The 23,011-nt window shown below is 42.2% G+C and overlaps 1 protein-coding gene across 9 annotated transcripts in view; it reads right to left on the bottom strand.

The window, feature by feature from the left end:
• TPK1 (thiamin pyrophosphokinase 1) overlaps window positions 1-23,011 on the bottom strand; it is a 260,760-nt gene that overhangs the window by 172,473 nt on the left and 65,276 nt on the right. Inside the window, exon 1 of one of the 9 annotated variants that reach the window (XM_079947659.1) lies at window positions 2,690-2,711. The exons of 6 other annotated variants lie outside the window; for them this stretch is intronic. The gene's annotated coding sequence lies outside the window, so the exon portion shown is untranslated. 2 more of the 9 variants (XM_079947660.1, XM_079947658.1) reach the window with 2 other exon arrangements.

The following is a 23,011-nucleotide window of genomic DNA, read 5'->3' on the forward strand; positions in this document are numbered from 1 at the left end:
TATTAAACCAGATTCTCAAGTATATCTGAACTATTTAAGAATAATGTAGAAAATGTTTTAAGGGGAACTCAGATACAACTTTTATACTCTTAGGAAGGTCACTAGGAAAGTCAGACGTCAGCACTGGGCAATTATCTCTTCAGCTATCACAACCAACCTCTAAATACTGAATATGATAGGAAGATACCTTGAGTGCTGACAGGTCCTGGCAAGTTCCTACTCATCAGATATTTCTGACATCTTGAGATTACTTCTACAAAGATTTTATAAATCTCAACATGATTTTCTTGATGGAGGATATTCTACCCCAATATTCTGATGGTCCTCTTTGTGGCACATTGGTTAAAGTGTGAGACTAGGATCTGGGAGCCCTGGGCTCAAATCCCCACACATATCTTTGCAGATATGAGAAAATGTATGGAATAAAGGACATTTTCCCTTGGACAAATTGTTATAAAGTAAGGTAGTGCATGGCACCTGTATTGATAAATAAAATAGATTACAACCACCCCAGCCTTGCATATAAGCACTAGCCTATTAGCCACAGACAAGACACAGAATTGAGTGCATAGAATTCCATGCAGCAGTGGGCTGGCTGGCAGAGGAGGGAGAGGGTGCCACCACCCCCCCGGCATAGAAAGGAAGGTATTTGCTACCAAAGGGACAGAGCTCTCCCTCCCTCTTCTGCCAAGCTCCTTTTGCAGACTTATTCAGACTTATTCCCAAGGCTGAAAAAGCTCACAACTTGCTGTAAGTGTAAAAATGGGGGAAGGGGCTCCTTTGCATGGAATGTTTCTTTGAAAAATTAATACATTATTTGGAAAATGTTTATGATATCCATTAGACCCCAAATCCACAAACCCATGGGAGAACTAACAGCTTTACAGCAGCTGGGATGCTGTGCATAAGACAGCACGACTGTCAGTCCTTTCCCTAAAAGAGTGATTAGACAAGAAATGGGATTTTGCACTTATAGAGAAATTTACATATTACAAAGGGCGAAGGAAAAATGATAAAATTGAGACGGATTTACTGTAAACTTGTTGCCATTTATTAATTCTGCAGAATGGTTTATACCGCAACGGAGAGCTTGGTGCTTTAGTTACCATAAGTGTTGCGGTCAGAAGATTTCAGTAATCTTGTCTAATTCACTTGTTTATAACAGCTGCCTTAAGGATGTAATCCTATACACATTTACCTGGGACCAACTACCACTGCACTCAATGTGATTTATGCTTGAGTAGATAAGTATAGGACTGCAATAAATGTCACTCCCTGCCGTTTAAATGAATTGTTAAAACAAAACACCCACCTCCACCATGAAGTTTACTAGATGAGTTTGGGCTGGCTCCCTCTCTCAGCAGAACGTGCCTCCCAAGGCTATGTGAAGCTACAACAAAGATGGGAGAACACTATTACACAATCATGAGCTCCTTGGGAAAATAATATAAACGGTTGATAAATAAGATTCTTATAAATTACTAACATTTTATCCTTCCTCCTGCGTGACCTTGCTCCCTTAACTCTTAAGGATGATTTCCAAACAACATGGAAACATGCAGCGATAAACGTAACAACTCTAGGCTTCACCCCACAGATTCTACTTGACATGGGGTGTGAACAAGCTAGAAAAACCATTAAACAGAACACAGAAGACACAGAATGCCAAGCACAGCTAGCCAGGTCCCCAAAATTCTTAATCAGTGAAACCAGAAAATACCTCATCTCCCAGATGCCATATATAGCCAACCTTGAAATTCCCAAACAGCGAAGGGCTTTCCTTCTGGCCCGTGGCCAGGGCCTCCCTTCAGCCACCCAGGAAGGCTGCTGTCAGGCTTGGGGGAATTCTTTCCTCCCCCGGCAGCATCAAGGATCAAGGAAGAAACATGAAAGTTTGGATCTGTAGTTTTTCTTCAGCAATCGTGGAGCAAGACAAAGAATCCAGCCCTTAAACGCCACAGTGACGTTGCTCCTCGTCCAGCCTGTGGCCCCACGGAGGGGCTCAGGAGTCCATTGTCATCGAGCTCTTTGCTCTCAAATTCTAACTGAGCGGCAGGTGCGCGGGGAGGGTGGCGCTTCTGTGCTCTCCAAGGACGCCTTTGCTGGCAGTTCTCCCCCTCCTTCTCCTAACACCTCATAACTGGGCAGCTCTGGGTTCTGCTGTAATTCAGTCCTGTCTCCCTCTTCTCCTGAAACTAGTGGAGAAGGGGGGCTCCCCCCCAGGGAAGCCAGAGGAGAGGGAGGGGTGACCCCCAGCCCTCCTCTTCAGTCCAGTCCCTGACCCTGTATGAGGAGAGGAAATGCCCGTGTGGCTCTGGGCAACTGGAAACAACGGAACATGCCCTTGATCACTGCCAATACTATAGATGTACGAATTAGGTTCATCTTTGCCTATACTACATAAATTCCTAGGTCGCACAGAACAACCTTATACCTCCCTGCTACTTCAAGATGAAAACCCAGATGTTACATGCTCAGTTGCTAGATAGATTCTGCACCGCTAGGATGGCTATTCGTTGAAGGATGGTTTGTGCCACAAACTAGGCAGAAAACGGAAGGCCCAAAATGCAAGACTTGCGTTCCTTTATGTCCTGCCCTTATAGTCATATTTAACCATTTGTCCTTGTTTTTATCTTTTAAAGTTATGTATGGTATAATCACCTTTTAATCATTAGTTTTTATCCCTTACCTGTTTTAAGTCTTATGCATTCAGTTTATCCATATACAGATAGGTAGCCGTGTTGGTCTGCCATAGTCAAAACAAAATAAAAAAAATCCTTCCAGTAGCACCTTAAAGACCAACTAAGTTAGTTCTTGGTATGAGCTTTCGTGTGCATGCACACTTCTTCAGATACACATCTGAAGTGGTATCTGAAGAAGTGTGCATGCACACGAAAGCTCATACCAAGAACTAACTTAGTTGGTCTTTAAGGTGCTACTGGAAGGAATTTTTTTATTTTGTTTAGTTTATCCATATGTTTTACTTTATGCTGGTCTGTGAACAAAATTAAGTTTGATACAGATACTGATACCAAAATGTTGGACAACTGAGGCACGGCTTCCAATTGGCTGCAGAAGCTTCCTGCACCCAAGCAGAAGCTGCTCGGATGTTTGGCTTCGGAAAAACGTTCGAAAACCGGAACACTTACTTCCAGGTTTTCGCTGTTCAGCAGCCAAAACATTTCAAAACGGAGGCATTTGGGAACCAAGGCTTGACTGTACTGATACTAACGTTTTATGTATGAACCCTATATATACCAATTGCTTTGCTAAGCTGTGCACATACAGAATAAAATGGCCAAATTTCACCTTCTAGCCTTCACAAAAGAAATTACATATTGTTAAAGACTGATGCTGCATCTTCCTATTACTGTGATTCTGGCACCTCTCTTGAAAGGGCAAGACTACACTACAAATATAAACCAATTTTGGAACTATTCAACTGGCATTTACTGGCCAAAGGCACTGGGCACTGAAATACGGCTGAAGATTTCGAACAAACAATTCTCAAGCTTATTTTTTCAATGGCAGTTAAAGAAAACTGAGCCCGGTTTCAATGTATGTGTGAGGAAGATAAAATTCCTTCTCTGGTACTCTCAATCAACCCAAGGCAAAGAAATCCAATCAGTAGTCTAAATGGAGAATTTCATGCAGGCAAAGAAACATCATCAAAAGCCAATCTACACATTATGAAGAATTAATTGTAGCTTTCTATATTATACTATTCTGTGAGTGGGGATCTCTCCAATTCCTTGCAAGTAATAAACTAGCAAATCAAGGAGAAAGATTTAGAGTGGCCCTCTCCATGATATCTGAGCTTATGATATGCAGGATTTTGTTTTACTATAGGGCCAGTGAAAAATAGGGCACACACCTGTAATCTGAAGAATTTCACCACCTAGTCTGCCACCTCATTCTGCATAATGTTTAGATCAGCTCTTAAGTGTTATCATGTCCTTGCAGGCTCAAAAGTTCAGCTCAGTAAGGAAACAATTATTCAAAGCCCTGTGAAGTCAAGCTCAAACTATCCCAACCCTCTCTGCCAGTTCAGAAACTGCTTATTTCAATTACTCTGTAGATTGGTTCCATTTGAAAATGGTAAATTTAAAGATTCCTCATGGACAACTGCTAATCTGTGACTATCTAATACATGGCTGTATGCTTTTGCCTTCCAGGCATATTCAACATTGATATGTTCTCATTGCTTTGGATCCACAATCCAACTGTGTTAAATATTGAGGAGAGTTTTCCTTCCTCTTCTGGGGTCTTCAAATTGTACCATCATTACTCATTAAGTAAAATATATTTAGAATACCCCAGGCTGCTATGCAATGGAACTGCAAGAAACTCACTCGAAGAATATTGGTGCCCAGAACCATAAATCCCTATGCATTCTGCTGTAAGAATTATAATGAAGTATAAACTAGTACTGCACCAGGGTGTGTGTGTGTGTGTGTGTGAGAGAGAGAGAGAGAGAGAGGTGTCTCATAATTTCCCCCTTGCCCATTTACCTTTTTCAAATACTATTCACAGCCTGGTCACAGCAGCTGCAACATGTTGATTCTTGCAGAAGCAATCTCAGCCAATCACAAATTGCAGCCAAACAGATCTGTCCATGGGAAGACATACTGAGTCCAAGTCCAAGTCAGGGCAGGAGCCATTATTCTTATTCCGGATAGTCTTTTTAAAAAACAAACACACACACACACACACACACACAGAGAGAGAGAGAGAGAGAGAGAGAGAGAGCGAGCGCACAATGGCTCAGTTTGCACACTATGCTAAGCCAAACCATGGCTTCATGTGAATGAGCAGACTGCTGGAGAGAATATTTATTTACTAATATCCCACGTTTCTCCCAGTACAGGTCCCAAAGCAGCTCACAATGACAACAAAAGAAAAGAAAATGTACAACACCCACCCTCAGAAGACCCTGCTGCACCAGCCAGTAGAGGTCAAAGGCCTGTCTAACCAAAAAAGGCATTTGCTTGCCAGCAAAAGGAAAGCAGAATGGGTGGGGGCAGCCCACCCTCCCATGAAAGGGAAAATCACAACCACTTTGGTCCTCCCTGTTGCTCCACTGCCGTGATTTAGCTCTCTCCAGACAAACCAAGAGCTGCAGCCAAGGGCTATCATGAGGTCTGCAGTTCAAAGTTTATTAAGGTAAAGGTAAAGGTACCCCTGCCCGTACGGGCCAGTCTTGACAGACTCTGGGGTTGTGCGCCCATCTCACTTAAGAGGCCAGGGGCCAGCGCTGTCCGGAGACACTTCCGGGTCACGTGGCCAGCGTGACATCACTGCTCTGGCCAGAGCCAGAGCCAGAACCGCACACGGAAACGCCGTTTACCTTCCCACTGGTAAGCGGTCCCTATTTATCTACTTGCACCCGGAGGTGCTTTCGAACTGCAGGGGTTGGCAGGCGCTGGGACCGAGCAGCAGGAGCGCACCCCGCCGCAGGGATTCGAACCGCCAACCTTTCGATCGGCAAGCCCTAGGCGCTGAGGCTTTAACCCACAGCGCCACCTGCGTCCCCTTATTAGTAGAGCACTAAACCACAGCTTTGGGTTCAGACAACATACTAAACCAAACCATGGCAGCTCAGCACTGCCATGGCAAAATAACTGGGCAAGTGGCTGCCATCTCCTCTATGAGGGCCTCATGTTTATTGCTCATGCTAAGCAATCCATGGTTTGGCTTAGCATTCCATGCAATCAAGGACAGTGTCATGCTGCCAGATCCAATGGCATCACCAAGTCAAATCAGAAGGCAGTGCTTCCTAGCCTCAATCGGAGTGGACAGTTTTCGTCATTTTGTCACCCACAAATTGCTGCTACTGAGAGAATGTGTATCACAGGGTAAGGATTTTCTTGAAATGTCCTGCCTCTCCCCATACAAACCAACCTGGACCCTGTGATCACAATCTGAGGCCCTTCCACAAGTGCCCCGGAGGGTGGCAACACAAGAATGGGCCTTTTCTGTGGTGGCTCCCCACTTGTGGAATGCTCTCCCCAGGGAGGCACGCCTGGTGCCTTCATTAATAATAATAATAATAATAAATTTTATTTATATCCCGCCCTCCCCAGCCGAAGCCGGGCTCAGGGCGGCTAACAATAATCAAATAATCAAACAATCAAATAATCACACATTCTAAAAATATTTCATTATAAAAATTAATTAAAATCAAATTAAAGCAAACCGCCCTGCCATCTTCAGATGAAGGGTGGTATATAAATTTAATAAATATTTCAGGACATTCCTAATTATGCAGCTCAATGACATGATATTTGTAAAACTCCTCTAGCATTTTGGAAGGAAGGAAGACATCATGCCATCAGAAGCAACAAGCCTGTTATGAAATTCATCACATAAAATCATTACAATCAACTGTGGAGCATGCTCCTTAATGCCTACAGCAGAGAATTTGCTCAAAGACCATGAACAATTAATCATGCTGGTTGTCAATGGATAATAACAACCCTGCCTATTTTTGAACACCAGCATCTTGTGAATTAAAGATCCTGGGAGAAGCAGTGTGGCTGGTTTTACGGTCACTTCACTCTACATAGCGCTGGTGTTTGCTGCGACTGCGGCTGCCATTACGTTACCCTGGTGTATTTATTGCCCTAATCAGGAAGGCAAGCGAGGGCAAGCCATGCATCTCTGAATATGGAATGGGCAGGTGACTGTGGTAAAGAAGGTTTCCTTGATCTGTGCTCCCTGCAGGGTCTGGCATGCAGCACCTAATTCACATTAGCATTTATTGTTCAGTAAACAAACACCTTATCTCTCTATGGGCTTCTTTCAAATATTTGAGACTAGCTCCTTTTTATATTTCTGGTAAACAGTCTATATTTCTGATGTAATAAATACAAATGCTATATTCCCATCTTTGTAAAAGCTTTTTTTAAAGCCACAATTCTCAGTCTATCACTGTTTCCCATGACAGAGAATAAGAGTTTTAAAAATTTGGTTGAACAGCTGCCCTTTCTGCCTAAGAACTTCTTTTCCTTGGTGCTCTTTCAGCAAATCAAAATCAATAGCTGGGGTGAAGGAGGTGGGCAAGTCCTTATTTATTCTTCCCCTAGACTCCTGGAGGCTTGCATGTATTGAGGCAATGAAGAATGACAGCACTCCCCTTTACCTACAATTTATTAGTTATTTATAGTTTTTCTGAAAAAGTGAAAAGGGTACATAGGTTTCTTTCTGTTTATACATTTTTGGATTATGGTGAAGCAAAAACTGCTGGTGTCCTTTCCAGTTATTTATTTATATATTTCATTTGTGTGCTACTCAATCATTAATACAAGGAGCAATATGCATTTTAGCCGCACAACCGTCCTGTGCGGTAAGCTAGACAAATAGGCAGAGATGCCCAAGGCCATTCAGTGAGCTTCATACCTGAGATGGTCTGAAAACTAGGTTTACACACCTAACTCCAATTCACTATCCAATACACCAGGGATTAGTCATACTTTCCCATCCTCTGGGACTACTTGAGACAGCTGGAGATTACCAAGTGCAGGTGGCAGATGGAGGCAGAGTGTGGCATAATGAGCTGGAAGTTTTCTAGTGACAGCTCATTCATCTTTGGAAATGGCTACACTATGTACCACAGCTTTTTCCTTGCAGCAAGCAGTTCCACAGTTTAGCTTTTCTCAAGCTAAGTACAGGTGTATGTCTCCAGGTTATTGTGACATTTTAGGCAGAATTTGCTGGTCCTCTAATCGGGGTAAACACTTTTCTATTTCTCCTCTCCCACTCCCCACGTGCCTCTTAAAAGTATTTTTACCCATCTCCTGTAACTTCTTCTCCCATTCTCCTTTCACGCTCAACATGTACTTTGCCCAGCCTGCTAGTTTCTTTCATTCGTCCACCTCCTTTCACTGTCTCTTACCCCTGCATTTCTATTCCTAGTTTATTTACTTTTAAAATGCTAATAGTAGTGGTAGGATTGGCCACAGTAGTAATCCACAGCAGCCCATCTCACATTCTATTTTCCTTCAGCATCTCTGGCTCCTTCCCCTCAGAGGAGGGAAACCAGCTAGGAACAAGCAAAACCCCAACTAGGAAGAATTAGAGTGGAGAACACAACGCAGAGCTTTCAGCCTTTCCTTCTACAGTACCAAAATGTCTTGGGTTGATCATAGCTCCTTCTCTTCCCCCCACTGCCCCAGTTTAAACAGCTTATTTTGCCACAACACAGAATTTAGCGCTTTTTGAAAAACAGGTGCAGAAATCTGATTTTTACCATTTTTAGCACCAAAACTACACAAACATGTTTTGAGGCCAATCTACAAATTATGTGGGGGGAAATTCAGGTTTGTCACTGACTATATACAGAGACATGAAGCTAATTCTCGTTCTCCACCAAACATACATTTGTGATACATATTACAAAACCCACATTTGTCTCCTTCACCTGTTATGTGGGCAGTTACAAACAACAATTACGCGTTTGAAGCAGGTCTTATGATTTTTTTACATGTCTCCCTCAGGCTCTATGGGGCACACATACTGAATGCAGAATGGGAGCTATAAGCTCTGGCAGATGTCTGAAAAGCCAGCAATCAGGTGCTATCACAATCAAATACTGTACAATCAAATATGAAGGGGCGAGAGAAAAAGTGGAAAGAAAGAAAGAAAGAAAGAAAGAAAGAAAGAAAGATCTGGTAGTGATCTATGGGACCTGCCAAGAATATTATCCTATTCCTGAGCAGAAGAACAGGTGTGAGTTTGTGAAGCCTGACGGGATTTGCAGGCCGTCCATCCATCAGCTCCTGCTGCAGCTGGTCCAGTGGATGAGAGGCAGTGAGATGTAACAATATCTGATAGGCTATGGAAATATATGTCGGGATTTGCATCACTTGGTCAAGGACTAGTTTTATCATAAGGTAACTCCTTAGGCAACAGTTTCTGGGGGGCAGCATATTCATTTATTTAGTATTTTAAAAACTTTTCTAGGCCACCTTTCCCTTCAACAAAACATTCAAGGCACTTTGCAAAAATAATAGTAAATTCAATCATCATTAAATGAATCTAGCTAAAATTGCACCCTTGAACAGCAATAATGCTAAAATCCTTCTAACATATGCAGTGTTTGTTTTTCAAACGGGGAGTAATTCAAACGTTTTTCTCATTCACTTGCAAGCAGTGTTATTTTTCTAGAAAAAGAGGTACTGGAACTGATCCTTAACACCTCCTCGTTCTCTTAGAATGGCAATGGTGCCACCTGAGAGGTGCTGGAACTGAGTTCCGGCTGGAAAAAAGCCCTCCTTTCAAGCTTGCATGCATGCACACACCACTTACTGACTGAATCACTGAGAACTACTCCTAGGATTCTGCTGGTTGTGTAGCTCTGTTTTATTAGGTCAGGTGCCAAAAGGGTCAATCTAAAAACTAATACGAAGAGCAACAATGCCCACTGTCGAGTCAGGTTGCTAAATGATGGTGGCATGCTTTCCTGCTGGCTGACTTGGCAAAGCTTTTCTGTAACAGCAGTGGGTAATGCCTGGGTGGTAAGAGGAATTTTAAACATCCATTGGTACATTCTACTAAGCAGGGCATTGGAGGAGGTGCTAATTGCAGTCATTAGAATCTGCTGATATTTCAAGAGCAACCAAAACAATGAAGGCCTTGCAATTTCATACCTACTGGGGGGGGGGGGGCAGAATACATTAAGGAAATCATAGTCATCCTAAGAAATAACAAAGAAATTATGAGTGGAACACATTAAACATAATTAAAAGGAACCTGCTTGTGATTATTAAGGCTTGATGGAGATATTGTAATGGAATCGTTAATAAAATGCTTTATAACATTCATCAACTTGTTCTGTCTGAAATGTGTTTTTGATAACCAAGCAGTAACATCTCAAGAACAGTATTAGGCTTCTACTCTATATTAAACGAGAATTCAATTACTGTATGATACACTATGTGTAGCCCCGCTGAGATTATTTTCCATCCTGGATGACAAACAGTGTTATTTTTCTATTACTAAAATAAGTTATCTGTTTCAAGGGAAGAAAACACATTTACAACGTAAGAGCTAACTGTACTTTTATGGGAAATGAAACCAAGGGAATTTTTGTCAACAGTGTAGCTTGCATTTTCCTTTATTAATTTGCTCAGCATTTATCCGGTCGAAGGAGGTTGTGCTTTGAAAAGTTTTGAATCCTTTTTGTTTCGTCAAAACTCCGGAGTGGCCTTTGGCATCCACAATGGATTCTACAATCCACCACAGTCACGTACAGTTTGGGACATCAGAGACCTCTGACCAAACGAAAGGAAGCCTGGAGAAACCTCATGGAGCTCTTTCAGGCTACATGACGCCTCCTCTCCTCTATATGATAACAATTTGTGATCAGCATGCTAGACGCTTCCAGGCACAGGATGAAAGTATACTGAACCCACAACCAGGCTACACGGCACCCGCTTCTCAGGTGTTTCAGAAGTAGGTCTGCAGGGTACTGAAAACATCAGACCTGGAATCTACTCTGCATATGCTGCTGCCCCATGGTTCCAGGATACAGTGGTACCTCAGGTTACAGACGCTTCAGGTTACGGATTCCGCTAACTCAGAAATAGTACCTCGGGTTAAGAACTTTGCTTCAGGATGAGAACAGAAATTGTGCTCCGGCGGCCCCATTAGCTAAAGTGGTACCTCAGGTTAAGAACAGTTTCAGGTTAAGAACAGACCTCCAGAACGAATTATCACGGTATATGCTATATTCATGTTGGAACAGAAGTTTTCCACCAATTCCACACAGATATTAAAGAAAGTCATAACATTTAGTCCAAACACTCCGATTCTTAGATCTCTAACAAACTTCAAAGGCCATAATCCAAATTACCATCCAATGGAAGTTAGATGCTTTAAATAATTTCAATATTCTCACATGATTCTATTTTCGTTTTAATCCATAAATATAATTCTGTTCTCTTTTTCTCTTCTTGTTTTTTCTGTTTGTTATCATTTAGGGGTAAAGGTAAAGGTACCCCTGCCCATACGGGCCAGTTGTGTCCGACTCTAGGGTTGTGCGCCCATCTCACTTAAGAGGCCGGGAGCCAGCGCTGTCCGGAGACACTTCCAGGTCACGTGGCCAGCGTGACGAAGCTGCTCTGGCGAGCCAGCACCAGCACAGCACACGGAAACGCCATTTACCTTCCCGCTATAAAGCGGTACCTATTTATCTACTTGCACTTAGGGGTGCTTTCGAACTGCTAGGTGGACAGGAGCTGGGACCGAAAGACGGGAGCACACCCCGCCGCGGGGATTCAAACCACCGACCATGTGATCGGCAAGCCCTAGGGGCTGAGGTTTTACCCACAGCGCCACCCGCGTCCCATCATTTAGGGGTAAGGCTTGCCAAATCATTTATACAGTGGTACCTCTAGTTATGAACTTAATTTGTTCCAGAGGTCCGTTCTTAACCTGAAACTGTTCTTAACTAGAGGCCTGCTTTCGCTAATGGGGCCTCTTGCTGCTGCTGCACCGCCGGCACACGATTTCCATTCTCATTCTGGGGAAAAGTTCTCAACTTGAGGTAACTCTTCCAGGTTAGCAGAGTTTGTAACCTGAAGCGTTTGTAACCTGAGGCGTTTGTAACTCGAGGTACCACTGTATAGCAAATATAGTATAATTTAAAAAGGGTAAAGGCTCCCCTCCCCCCTCACATACCTATTCTTCAATGAAGGAAATTTTATTTCCAGTTCGAAATGTTGCAACCCAGTAGCTGATTCACTTGGCAGTATGTAATCTTGTCTCCTTCATCCTGCACATGTCTGTAAATTAGAGCCAATTTCATCCTAATAAACAGAAGAACCTCTGCTCTTAATGGCTGCGTTGGGGGGTTACCAATATGCGAAGCGCTTTTACACTCAGTGTCTCCTGCCTCTTGGGTTCCATACCAGAGTGAGAGCCATTCATGAAGATGATCTGCGAGTGGAGTTCATTCGCCCTGGGCCCTGGGGGGGAACTTGCAAGGACAATTACTTCCAAATCATCCTTGTTTATTCTCTGCAAACGATCTCCACTAGCGTGGGAGCTGCATTCATTAAGGCAGGAAGCACCGGAAATCCCGACAATACAAATTCTAACACCAAGGCCACATTCAGATAGCACTTTAATTCTGGGCATGTCTTTACCTTTCCATAATGCAAAAGGAAATTAATTTAAAGGTAGGAGTATGGATGAGTTTTCACAATCCAGTTACACTAATATTGTAGTTAAGTTATTTTAATTGTTTTTAATTTGTTATTACACTTTTATTGTGTATTTTGCCAAAGAGCTCAGGACATCCTACTTCCTTTATTCCCATGGCCACCTTGTGGGCAGTCTGAAGTCCATATCGTGATATCAGTTTCATAATTTTTAAACCTGGCAGTATATCAGAAATCATGATGTGTGCTTGTGTGTTCTTTGCAAAAATCACCATGTGGGAAAAACCGAGAAGCCAGCCAATGCTTCTCTTGATTCCTGCAGCCCCTGTTAACTCTGCCGGCTCAGTTCCCCCCTGCCTCATGAAGGGGCCAGTGAATCACAAGAGCAGACGCTGGCAAAAATCAGGATGCAGGAAAAACCGTGAAACCAGCCAATGCCTCTACATAGCTCCATCCTTATTTCAGTCATTATGATATATCAGTATATCGCAATGTTTAACTGGTGATATATCACGATGTTGAAAACCAGGTATCGCCCAGCCCTACTTGTGAGGTACGTTGGACTGAGAGGTAGCAGCTGATCCAAATTCAATGAAAGAGCGTCATGGCCTTGCACAAATCTGAACCAAGCTCTTATTTGGCAATGCATGCCAAATGGTGGGAAAGGGCATTGAAACATAGCCATAAAGTTGTATTTTAGCTGAGTGCTAGTTGTTCTCCTGCTTTTGCCTCAGGTATCTTAAACATGGTAGCACTTGCTTCTTGGTTACTCGTTTTTCTTATGGTACAGTGACGAATTTGTAGAGCAGCTCAGGAGAAGAAGGCTAGAGTCTGATGAGGTGAATCACAAGTTAGACTTAAGAGTTTTGTTTCACTATATCTACTTACCTTGTCCCTGTATTTCTTTCTTTATTCTTCTTTGTAAATAAATTTCACTAATATTATGTTGTAACAATATGTTACCAAAATCATTATACATAGAACATCCTTGCTATGCATGCAAAAAATGGAAAACACTTTATGGATGCTGGACCAGAAAGGCTGAACTAGAAGGATTTATTTTTTTCTTATTTCAACTCTGTTGCAGTTTGCCATCCAAAAGGAGTATGTTCAATCATACTTTGCTAAACAAAGATCTAAACTAAACTGCGCAGAGATCAGAACTAATTTCTTTTATTACTTTTGTATTTATCATATTTTTCTAATTTAGTTATTATCTTAGATTATATACCTTGATCACTGTTGCAGTATACCTTTAATAAAAATTGAACTTCTATAGCATGTTCATGTTTGATTGTTTTTAAAACATACTATTGTGATGGGAGTTGGTTATGCAAAAATATTTTATATTAATAATCTTGACATCAAGCAATATGTATTACTGTTTTAGAAATGAATACTTTTGTTTCTTTCAATTGTGTCTTTAAACCTGCCACAAAGAGGGAGAAGGTAGAAAAGAAAGAAGGGCGTAATTTGCCTTTTATTCCATGTCCAATTAATCAATAATCTACACACATAAAAAGCTAGATGCCAGCCTAAAGGTAAAGGTAAAGGTACCCCTGCCCGTACGGGCCAGTCTTGACAGACTCTGGGGTTGGTGCGCCCATCTCACTCAAGAGGCCGGGGGCCAGCGCTGTCCGGAGACACTTCCGGGTCACGTGGCCAGCGTGACAAAGCTGCATCTGGCGAGCCAGCGCAGCACACGGAAACGCCGTTTACCTTCCCGCCAGTAAGCGGTCCCTATTTATCTACTTGCACCCGGGGGTGCTTTCGAACTGCTAGGTTGGCAGGCGCTGGGACCGAGCAGCGGGGGAGCGCACCCCGCCGCAGGGATTCGAACCGCCGACCTTCCGATCGGCAAGCCCTAGGCGCTGAGGCTTTTACCCACAGCGCCACCCGCGTCCCTCCAGATGCCAGCCTAGCCAACTCTAATTTTAAGTATGCAGGGAGGCTTTTCGGATGGACAGGAGGAATTTAATCACAGGTGCTTCTTCCTGCAGTGTGAAATGACAAGAGTTGAAAAAAAGGTCTCACCTGCGCTTTGTGAGAACTAGGCCATCAATATTGCACAGGAACCATCCTCAAGATTAGAGCAAACTCCTAACTAGCATATAAGATCACTATCTCACTGTAAACAATCCTATTCCCGTTAAGGCAATAAAAAGCAGATGTTGAGCATTCAATTCATGCCTGATTTCACCTCAGCTTATAATTATCCTTATATTATTTCATGCAAATATTTTTTGTAAAACTCCTATCTGATTATTTAAGTCAGAGTAATAAAGAGATGATACTTCATCATAATTCTAAATTAAAGGTGGCATTAGCATAATAACCACACAAAGAGAGTCTCAGTACACAATTCTATCTGCTTTTAATGTGCTAAGGATGACCATTAAACTCCACTTTCCTCTGACACTTGTGAGTTATGTGGTAATCCCAAACACATGAAAATAAATTGTTTATTCCACAACCACTTCCTCCTCCTGCAAGCTCTATATTTATGGCAGCTGTAACTCTGCTTCCCATAAACAGCAACAGTGAACATAGTGCAGATGTAGCAGAGTCAGCATTAACTAATGAAAAAATTAATCAGAGAATGAAGGACAAAGCTACTAGGAAAGTTTAAAAGAAAGCATTCACAATCACACAAAACTGCACTCTACATTTCCTTTGGGGTCCATTTGTAAACCTTCCTCAAAGACCTCTGAATTTTAAGTAATATTAGAAGAAGTAATTAGAATTAGGGGGTTAGAAGAAACACAGAATGAGGCACGCAGGTTCATGGAATAAGAACCATATTTAACTCCAAAAGCAGACAGACAGACAGCACTGCCACCGATTTCACAGAATGAAAGAAGCCAGCCTATCTGGAAGCCAAGGCCACCATCTTGGTCTCTGGGGTGACCTCATGGCCAGCAGGACTAGGGGTGGTTCTGAGAGTGTCCCAGCCAGGACGGTCTACAGCAGGGATGGGCAAGCTCCTGTCTCCAGAGGTTGCTGGACTACAATTTCCATCAACCCCAGCTAGCATGGCCATTGTACTCCAACAATGCTTTAAGGACCAGAGATTCCCCATTCCTTCTTCCTTTAACCAGCATAGGGACGGATAAAATAATCGGTCTATCACAACAAATCAGGGATGGGAAATACAGTGTTGTACTCCTATCAGCCCCAGCTAGCAGAGCCAGTGGGAAATGATGATAAGAGCTGTATGGCCGCAGGTTCGCCATCTATTCCTAATACAAACTATCTTTACTGACAAATGTATCAAATATTGGGCCCGTGACCAGAAATTTTGTTTTGAGGGGTCCAGGGGTGGGTGGGGGGAAGAGAGATGAAAAAACACCGAGAAAATAAATCCCAGAAGCCTAATATGAACCTTCCCAAATACTAAGATCTATATACAGTGTAATGCTGTACAGTTACACAAGAATAAGGTCCATGGAATTGGAGTGGGATTTACCTCTGAGGGAAAACGCAGAGGACTGCACTACCTGAGACTGTGCAGCCTTCAGATCCTTGCCACCTTCAGAGGTGAGGTGAGGTGAACAGTGACCAGAAACTCTGCAGGGATGCTCACCTGGGGCAGAGTCAGGTATCTTGGCTGCTGAGAACACGATTCTGGACTATATATGCCTTTGGCCTGACTCTGCGTGACTGTTATGTCCTCATCTTCTAGCATGCTAAAAAATCATCATTATTTTATTTTATTTGCCTGGACATTTTAGGTATTTTAATTATCCTGGTTTTTACTAATGTTTATGTTGTTTAACTGCTGCTGCACTTACAGAGCACCTCTTGTTGTTGTTTTTACTGATCTTTGCATTTTATGGAAAATGCATAGGGATCCTTTTGGGCAAAAGATACAAGTTATAAATACATTTAAAAAATTAATGACTTTTTAAAAAGGGCTTAAGCTAGTTATCCCTGCTTTAAATGGCAGAGTGAAAAGGCTACAGTTACCTTTTTGAATGAAAGCTGAACAGTGAACACGTGGAGAAAGGGGGCTGGCTCCCCCAAGAAGCTTCCCAGTGCACAGCAGACTTCAAAATAGGTTTCTGAACAATTCTGCTTAGTGCATTCATTTAGCTGAATGGAAGTTCAAGAATGTGAATTTCTGCCATTTGAAATATCTCGTCCCTTTCTAGGATGGCCCAGATGTTTTCTGGCTTTGCTCAGGCTGGAAACAGGATTTACCTGACCCCCTCTCCTCTGCCAGCTCTCCCCCCCCCCACTTCCCAAGCCACCCCCACCCCCATTTGACAGTGGAGGAAGCCGCAAAAGATGCAGCGCAGTGCCCTTCCTAAGCTGGAAATTGCATTCCTGAGCATTTCTAGGGTGGAACAGTCTTTCCTGCATGAGGATCGTGAGACCGGCAGCTTTCTCTGCCTCCTGAATTGAATCACAGCACTACTGAATATTATGTCTCAGTCAGAAGCTATGTTCAAGGCATCACCAGCGGCAGACTCCAGAGTCTATCGGGCTTTTAGCCATAGGGATACTCTTTCACAATTTCTAAATAATTGTTCCATATAATCATAGCTATTCAATATTCTTTCTGAGGATTTTTTTATTTAGGGTTGTAAGCCTGACCCACACAAACAACAAATCTCAGGAGGTTTTTTCACTTCTGCAGGCTTGCCCACTTTTATTTACAGAAATTTCTGAATTCTACCCATTTCTACAAATATACAGTGGTAACTTGGGTTAAGTACTTAATTCGATCCAGAGGTCCATTCTTAACCTGAAACTGCTCTTAAACTGAAGCACCACTTTAGCTAATGGGGCCTCCTGCTGCTGCCGCGCTGCCAGAGCATGATTTCTGTTCTCATCCTGAAGCAAATTTCTTAACCTGAGGTACTATTTCTGGGTTAGCGGAGTCTGTAACCTGAAGCGTATGTAACCCGAGGTACCACTGTAGTCTACATGATAATCTTTCCAGATGTGATATACAAAGATCCCCTCATTATTCATGGGCAAGTCAAAAAGATTAGCTCTTCATCAACACTTTGTCATTTAAGGAAACTAGAAGTCATCACTGAGAGGCAAATTTCATGACCACCAGTAGAGCAAGGAAACAACATTGATAGTCACTGCTGCGTGTGCTGAGGGAATACTGCTAACATGAAGGTGGTCACGTGAGAGATGTCAGTATACACAAGCACTGGTGTGTGCTGAACTTGGTTGTTTGCAAGGTTGCACCAAAGCTCAAGTCACCCACAGCTGCCCCTCACATGACTATGTTGGTGTAGTTCCTTCAGCTGCTACCATGCTAGGAGGTGGTAGTGAACATCAGTTCTAAATAACAGACCTTCAGCCCAACCCCCCCAAATACTGATCAGCTTCTTGGTTTCTGGGAGATCATTAAAGATTATAGATTGACTAGCTTTCCATTTTTGTGGATCCTCCACATACAGTCAAGTGTTCATCCTGCTAACTTTAGCTGATCCAGTCAACCAATGACCAACAAAGTAAGTCTGAAACTTATGTGGAGGTTACGTTCCAGGGACAGGGTCCAAAGGCAAAATACTGTATAATCAAAACACATTGGTTTCAGTGGCAGGTGGGATTGCCAAAGTCATTTCCCTGAGAACCCTGTCCCCTTTCCACCACCCCTTTTTTGCTACATGCATAAAGCTGAATGTGCACAAGTTAAATGCACGTAAGTTGCAGGCTTACTGTAACTCATTGTTATACAGGAAGATTGGTCCTCTCAAGGACATTAACATTATTTTTTCTATCTCTATACTTCCACCTAGACTTCAATTCACGCTCATAAGTGCTTATTGCTTCATATATTACTGTGTCCAAAATAAAATTGCTTGCAAATAAACTCTGCAGAGCTCTTCAGAAGAAAAACACGATTAAGTTTTAATATATATTTAAGATTATTAACTTGCTTAAATGTAAGATGAAACCTGCCTTGTATTTTGTGTAAATTTACACTGGAAGCAAGGAAACAATATTGATTGCCACTACTGCATCGCTTTAGCGAAAACTGTGCAATTTGAAAAAGATTACAGTTTTGCTGAATGGAGAATCTTATGTTAGTTTACCTATATTCCTGCTAATGTATAATAGAAAGATATTCAAAAAGATTATATTACTATGCAAATAAAGAATACTCCCCAATGCAGTTAAAATAAACAAAAATAATCCAGTAAGAACAAAAATGTAACCTGTTTTTAAAATCAACTGTGATGACTTAGCTTTCTAAGATCATCAGTTAATAATGTTTTATACAAATTGGTAAAAATTAGGGAGAAAGGGAGGCAAGTTCCAATCGATATCACCATCATGTTGAACATGTGGAAATGCCTTAGCTTACAATGAACACAGGGATTCTGAAACTCGTGGACAGTAATAATATTTTTCCCCATTGAAAAACATAAGCTCTCTTTCTCCTAAAAACATCATATATAATATATGCAGCTCTTAGCACAAAAAGAAACATAAAAGAGGGCTTCTGTTATTAGTTTATGTAATAATTGGTTATATTTTGAAATACTAAGTGCATTGTAAAAAATATTTTCTAGTCATTTCAACATAAAAAAACAACACACCCAAAGCAAGGAGCCACTGATTTCTAGTAACAATTATACATCTCTGAATTATTCCAAAAGCAGAAACACCAAGCCTAAGGAAATACAGACAAACTTTGGGCAGGAAATTTTTAGAAAGGTAAACATACATACTGTTTGTGTATGTGTGTGTGCTATTAAGGTAAAGGTAAAGGTACCCCTGCCCGTACGGGCCAGTCTTGACAGACTCTGGGGTTGTGCGCCCATCTCACTTAAGAGGCCAGGGGCCAGCGCTGTCCGGAGACACTTCCGGGTCACGTGGCCAGCGTGACATTGCTGCTCTGGCGAGCCAGAGCCGCACACGGAAACGCCGTTTACCTTCCCGCTGGTAAGCGGTCCCTATTTATCTACTTGCACCCGGAGGTGCTTTCGAACTGCTAGGTTGGCAGGCGCTGGGACCGAGCAGCAGGAGCGCACCCCGCCGCAGGGATTCGAACCGCCGACCTTTCAATCGGCAAGCCCTAGGCGCTGAGGCTTTAACCCACAGCGCCACCTGCGTCCTGTTTGTGTATGTGTGTGTGCTATTACTTTATCTAAAATAGAAGGATTGAAAGTTATTACCAAATTTTATAAAGAAACCAGCTTGCAGTAATTTTGCCTCTGCCCCTGATCACTCACACACCTATCAACATGATTCACCCTGAAAAGAAATAACAAACTGATATAATAACATACTTCTTACCTTCAGTAGAGATGACATTAGAGAAAGAGAATTGCACCCTAGAGATGACAACCTGGTAGGAAGGAGGAGGAAGTACTCAAACCTTAAGTTTCAGGCCTTTGTAACTTATCCCAACAATATCAAAATAAGCTCCAATAAACAAGAGGGGAAGACTTCAGAAAAACAGAAGCAGACATCAGAACACTCAAAGCATCCTTGGAAGGCACAGCCCATTGAATGATTCCTGCTACTCCCCAGAGGAGGAGGAGGAGATGAGGCGTGGTGGTAGGGGACTCCCTTCTGAGGGGAACAGAGGCAGCAGTGTGTGGGGGGGAAACAGGATGTCCCTGGAGGCATGAGGTCTTCTGGGTGCAAAGATTCACAAAGCGACAGAGAAGTTGCCAAGTCTTATAAAGCCCACTGACCACCCCTTCTTTGATTCATGAGGGTACAAATAATACTGCCACACATAGCAAGTGACTATGAGACACTGGACAGGGAGCTGAAGAGACTTGGGGCACAGGTAGTCTTTTCAACCCTCCTTCCTGTTGAAGATCATGGCCCAAGAAGAGAGAGATAAACCACTGGCTGAGCAGGTGTCGTCGTCAGGAAGGGTTTGGCTTCTTGGATCATGGCCTCTTGTTTCCTTGAGGAAGGACTTCTGGCGAGAGATGGGCTGCACCTCACAGCAGTTGGCAAGAATGTGTTTGCCAAGAGTCTTGAGAATCTGATCAGGAGAACTTCAAACTAGATCTTGAGGGGGAGGGACAAAACAATACGAATGACAAAAGAGACCTGGCACTGGGGGCAACAGCTTCATTGATGCACAGGAAACTGAGGTGGTGCTCCAGAAACCTGCTAAAGAGCAAGAAACTACAGGAAGGAAGCAGCTGCAAATCTAGAGACAGATGTCTCTGGATCGAAGTGCGAGAGCGGGTAGATTTGGCCCCCTCCTATTTACATCATCTCCAAAAATACTGGGAGATGCCAGGTCCCCCTCCCCCCCTCTATAAACCAAAACTGGTATATGGAGGCAAGTGAACTATTTATTTGTGTGTGTGTGTGTGTGTGGACGTAACAAGACTATTTAAAATGGCCCCACAAAAAACCTCCATAAACACAACATTGCCCCAGTGTATCTTGGATTTCCTTTTTCTGAAAATACTGTACAAAATTCACATTAAAACACTTTCTGAAGACAGTCTACTTCTAACCAGGAAGGGAGAAACACAGCAAGGGAAGAGAAAATATTGTAGAAAAGCATTTACGGAATATCTGCATAAAGATAATGAAAAGACGGCGAACTTTGACATCAATCAGCTATAGCCATTAAGAAGGACTATAACAAAGATGGAGATAAAGGAAGATATGATGGGAATCCATGCAGAAAGTATTTATAGAATGGTACAAAGCCCATAAAGATATTGTATACAGTACATGAATTTCAAGATGGATGTGTATCAACAAGTGGATATGCTTTCTGAACATGCTGTTCCAAAAGAGATAACAAATAAAGGATTAATGACATTTATTGTTAGGACAAGAGCAGGAGGCGGGGAAAGAAGATTTGCCTTTGGTTAAAACAATAAAGAAAGAAAGCAGCCATTCAATTACACAATATCCAATACAATGGTACAAAACTAAACATTTGTACACATTGATAACCGTAATAAATATAACAGTAACATAAATTTGAGAGACGAAAAGCTCTGAGCAAATGTCAGTTTCACCACTCCTAAATAACAGAACACGAGAAAGCCCAACAAAATCTATTTCACCAGCTCCTCTCAGGCCATGTGTTGCGTGAAGGCACCACAAATGGCACTCTGGCCAGACCCTAGTTGCTCTCCACTGTCTTTCCTTTTCAGTCTACAAAGCGAAGCCTTCACAGCTGCAGGTGGGCTCCAAATGATGGGCCTGTTGAATTACTAATGTTTCACTGATATAGAAGAATGGGCTTGTATAGATGAGCCACTGATTTTCCTGTTTTTCTTTCTTTGGTTCAATTATTATTACAGTGGATTCTGTTATTTTACTTCTAAGGCTCTGTGAGGACGCAGGCAGTTCAAATTGTCTTATGCCACTAGAACGAAAGAGTTTCCAAGCATTTTAGATAAAGTGCATAAAATGCTTTCACATACTTAGATAAAAATGCAAAACTGGGATTTTATTTGGTTTATTTGGTTCTAATTAACAGAACACTATATAGCTACACTACTTGCACTTATTTTATTCAGTTTTATTATTAAAACATTTTAAGCCTCCCAGGCTTAAAAGGTTCACAGAAATGTAAAATTCATTTGAAGCAAAAATACAAGATACCAATGGGATGCCAGCATCGTTGAGACTACGTACAGATTAACAGAATCATATAACTGTAGACGTGGAAAGGAACATGAGGATCAAACCCCCTGCAGCGCCAACATGGAGCTCAAACCCTGAGATTAAAGGTCTCCTGCTCTACTGACTGAGCTACTGGTTTAAAATGCAGTGAGGAAATCTCCCCCCACCACAGTATGTTTCAAGCTGCATTTCTACATTAATGTACAAACCAGAGACCCCATGTGCACGGCAAGATTTGTTCTTCCATGCCTGCGATGCTGCCCCCCCCCCCAATCCTGTTCCATGAAGCTGTTATCTTCACATGCTCAACGGCTGCCTCAGATGTACGCACTTCGGCTTAACAACAGAGCAACTTTTCAAATTGGACAGAAGCTCATTTTGAGGGAAACAGGAGCATTTCTCAAGAAACTATGGGATCCATATAGACTGTGGCTAACACCGTGTGTACTCAACTTTGAACACCAGGAGTGGGAGCACACTGGAGCTGGAATAAAGGGTAAATTGGACACAGCCTGTGTTTGCCACAACCCTGCCAGCCTCCGCTGGTCCCCTGCAAGGCCCTGCTGCCCCTTACAATTTTCTAGCTTTTGTTCCCAGTTAGACCCAAGGCAGCCCCTACCCACAATCCATCAGGGGTTCTGTGAGCTGGAACACCTGCTGCAACCTAGCGACTGATGTAGCTTTCTCACTACTAAAATATAATTAATCAGGAACTGTCAATGTCTCAGAGTGGTTTGCTAAATCACTACGGAACACGCCTTATTAAGTGATTAATGCACAACTCTGAAAAGCTGTGAGGTGAGGTAGCCTCATGGATTCTGCTCACTAAGAAACACCTTGGAAACCCTTCTGTGAACTTTCATTTCATTTTGCTGAAGACTACCAATGCATTCCCTTTTCCTGGTGCTGCCTTCCAACTAGAGCTACCAGCTTTTTCTCCCCACCCAACTTTATTTCCAACTTTATCATTATAATTCTAGGTTAATAAAATTAGCTACACAAAGAAATACACTGTCAATTACAATAAATTAATTTATAAATGGTATTCATTTACAACATGTCAGGAACTAGTGTGTTTGGACACAAACCTATTTTAATAACTTAAGAATAATTGTGGATCAATTGTTATTTTAGAGAAAAAATAGTATTGTGCTAAATGTTGAATTACATATTCTTTCATTATTCACATTTCCATTAATCTAAATTAGATGTGCTGTAGAAATCTGATAGATTCAATTTACAACTACAACTGAGCTGGCCTG

This window comes from Podarcis cretensis, assembly GCF_951804945.1.
Source record: "Podarcis cretensis genome assembly, chromosome: 12".
Lineage (NCBI taxonomy): Eukaryota > Metazoa > Chordata > Lepidosauria > Squamata > Lacertidae > Podarcis > Podarcis cretensis.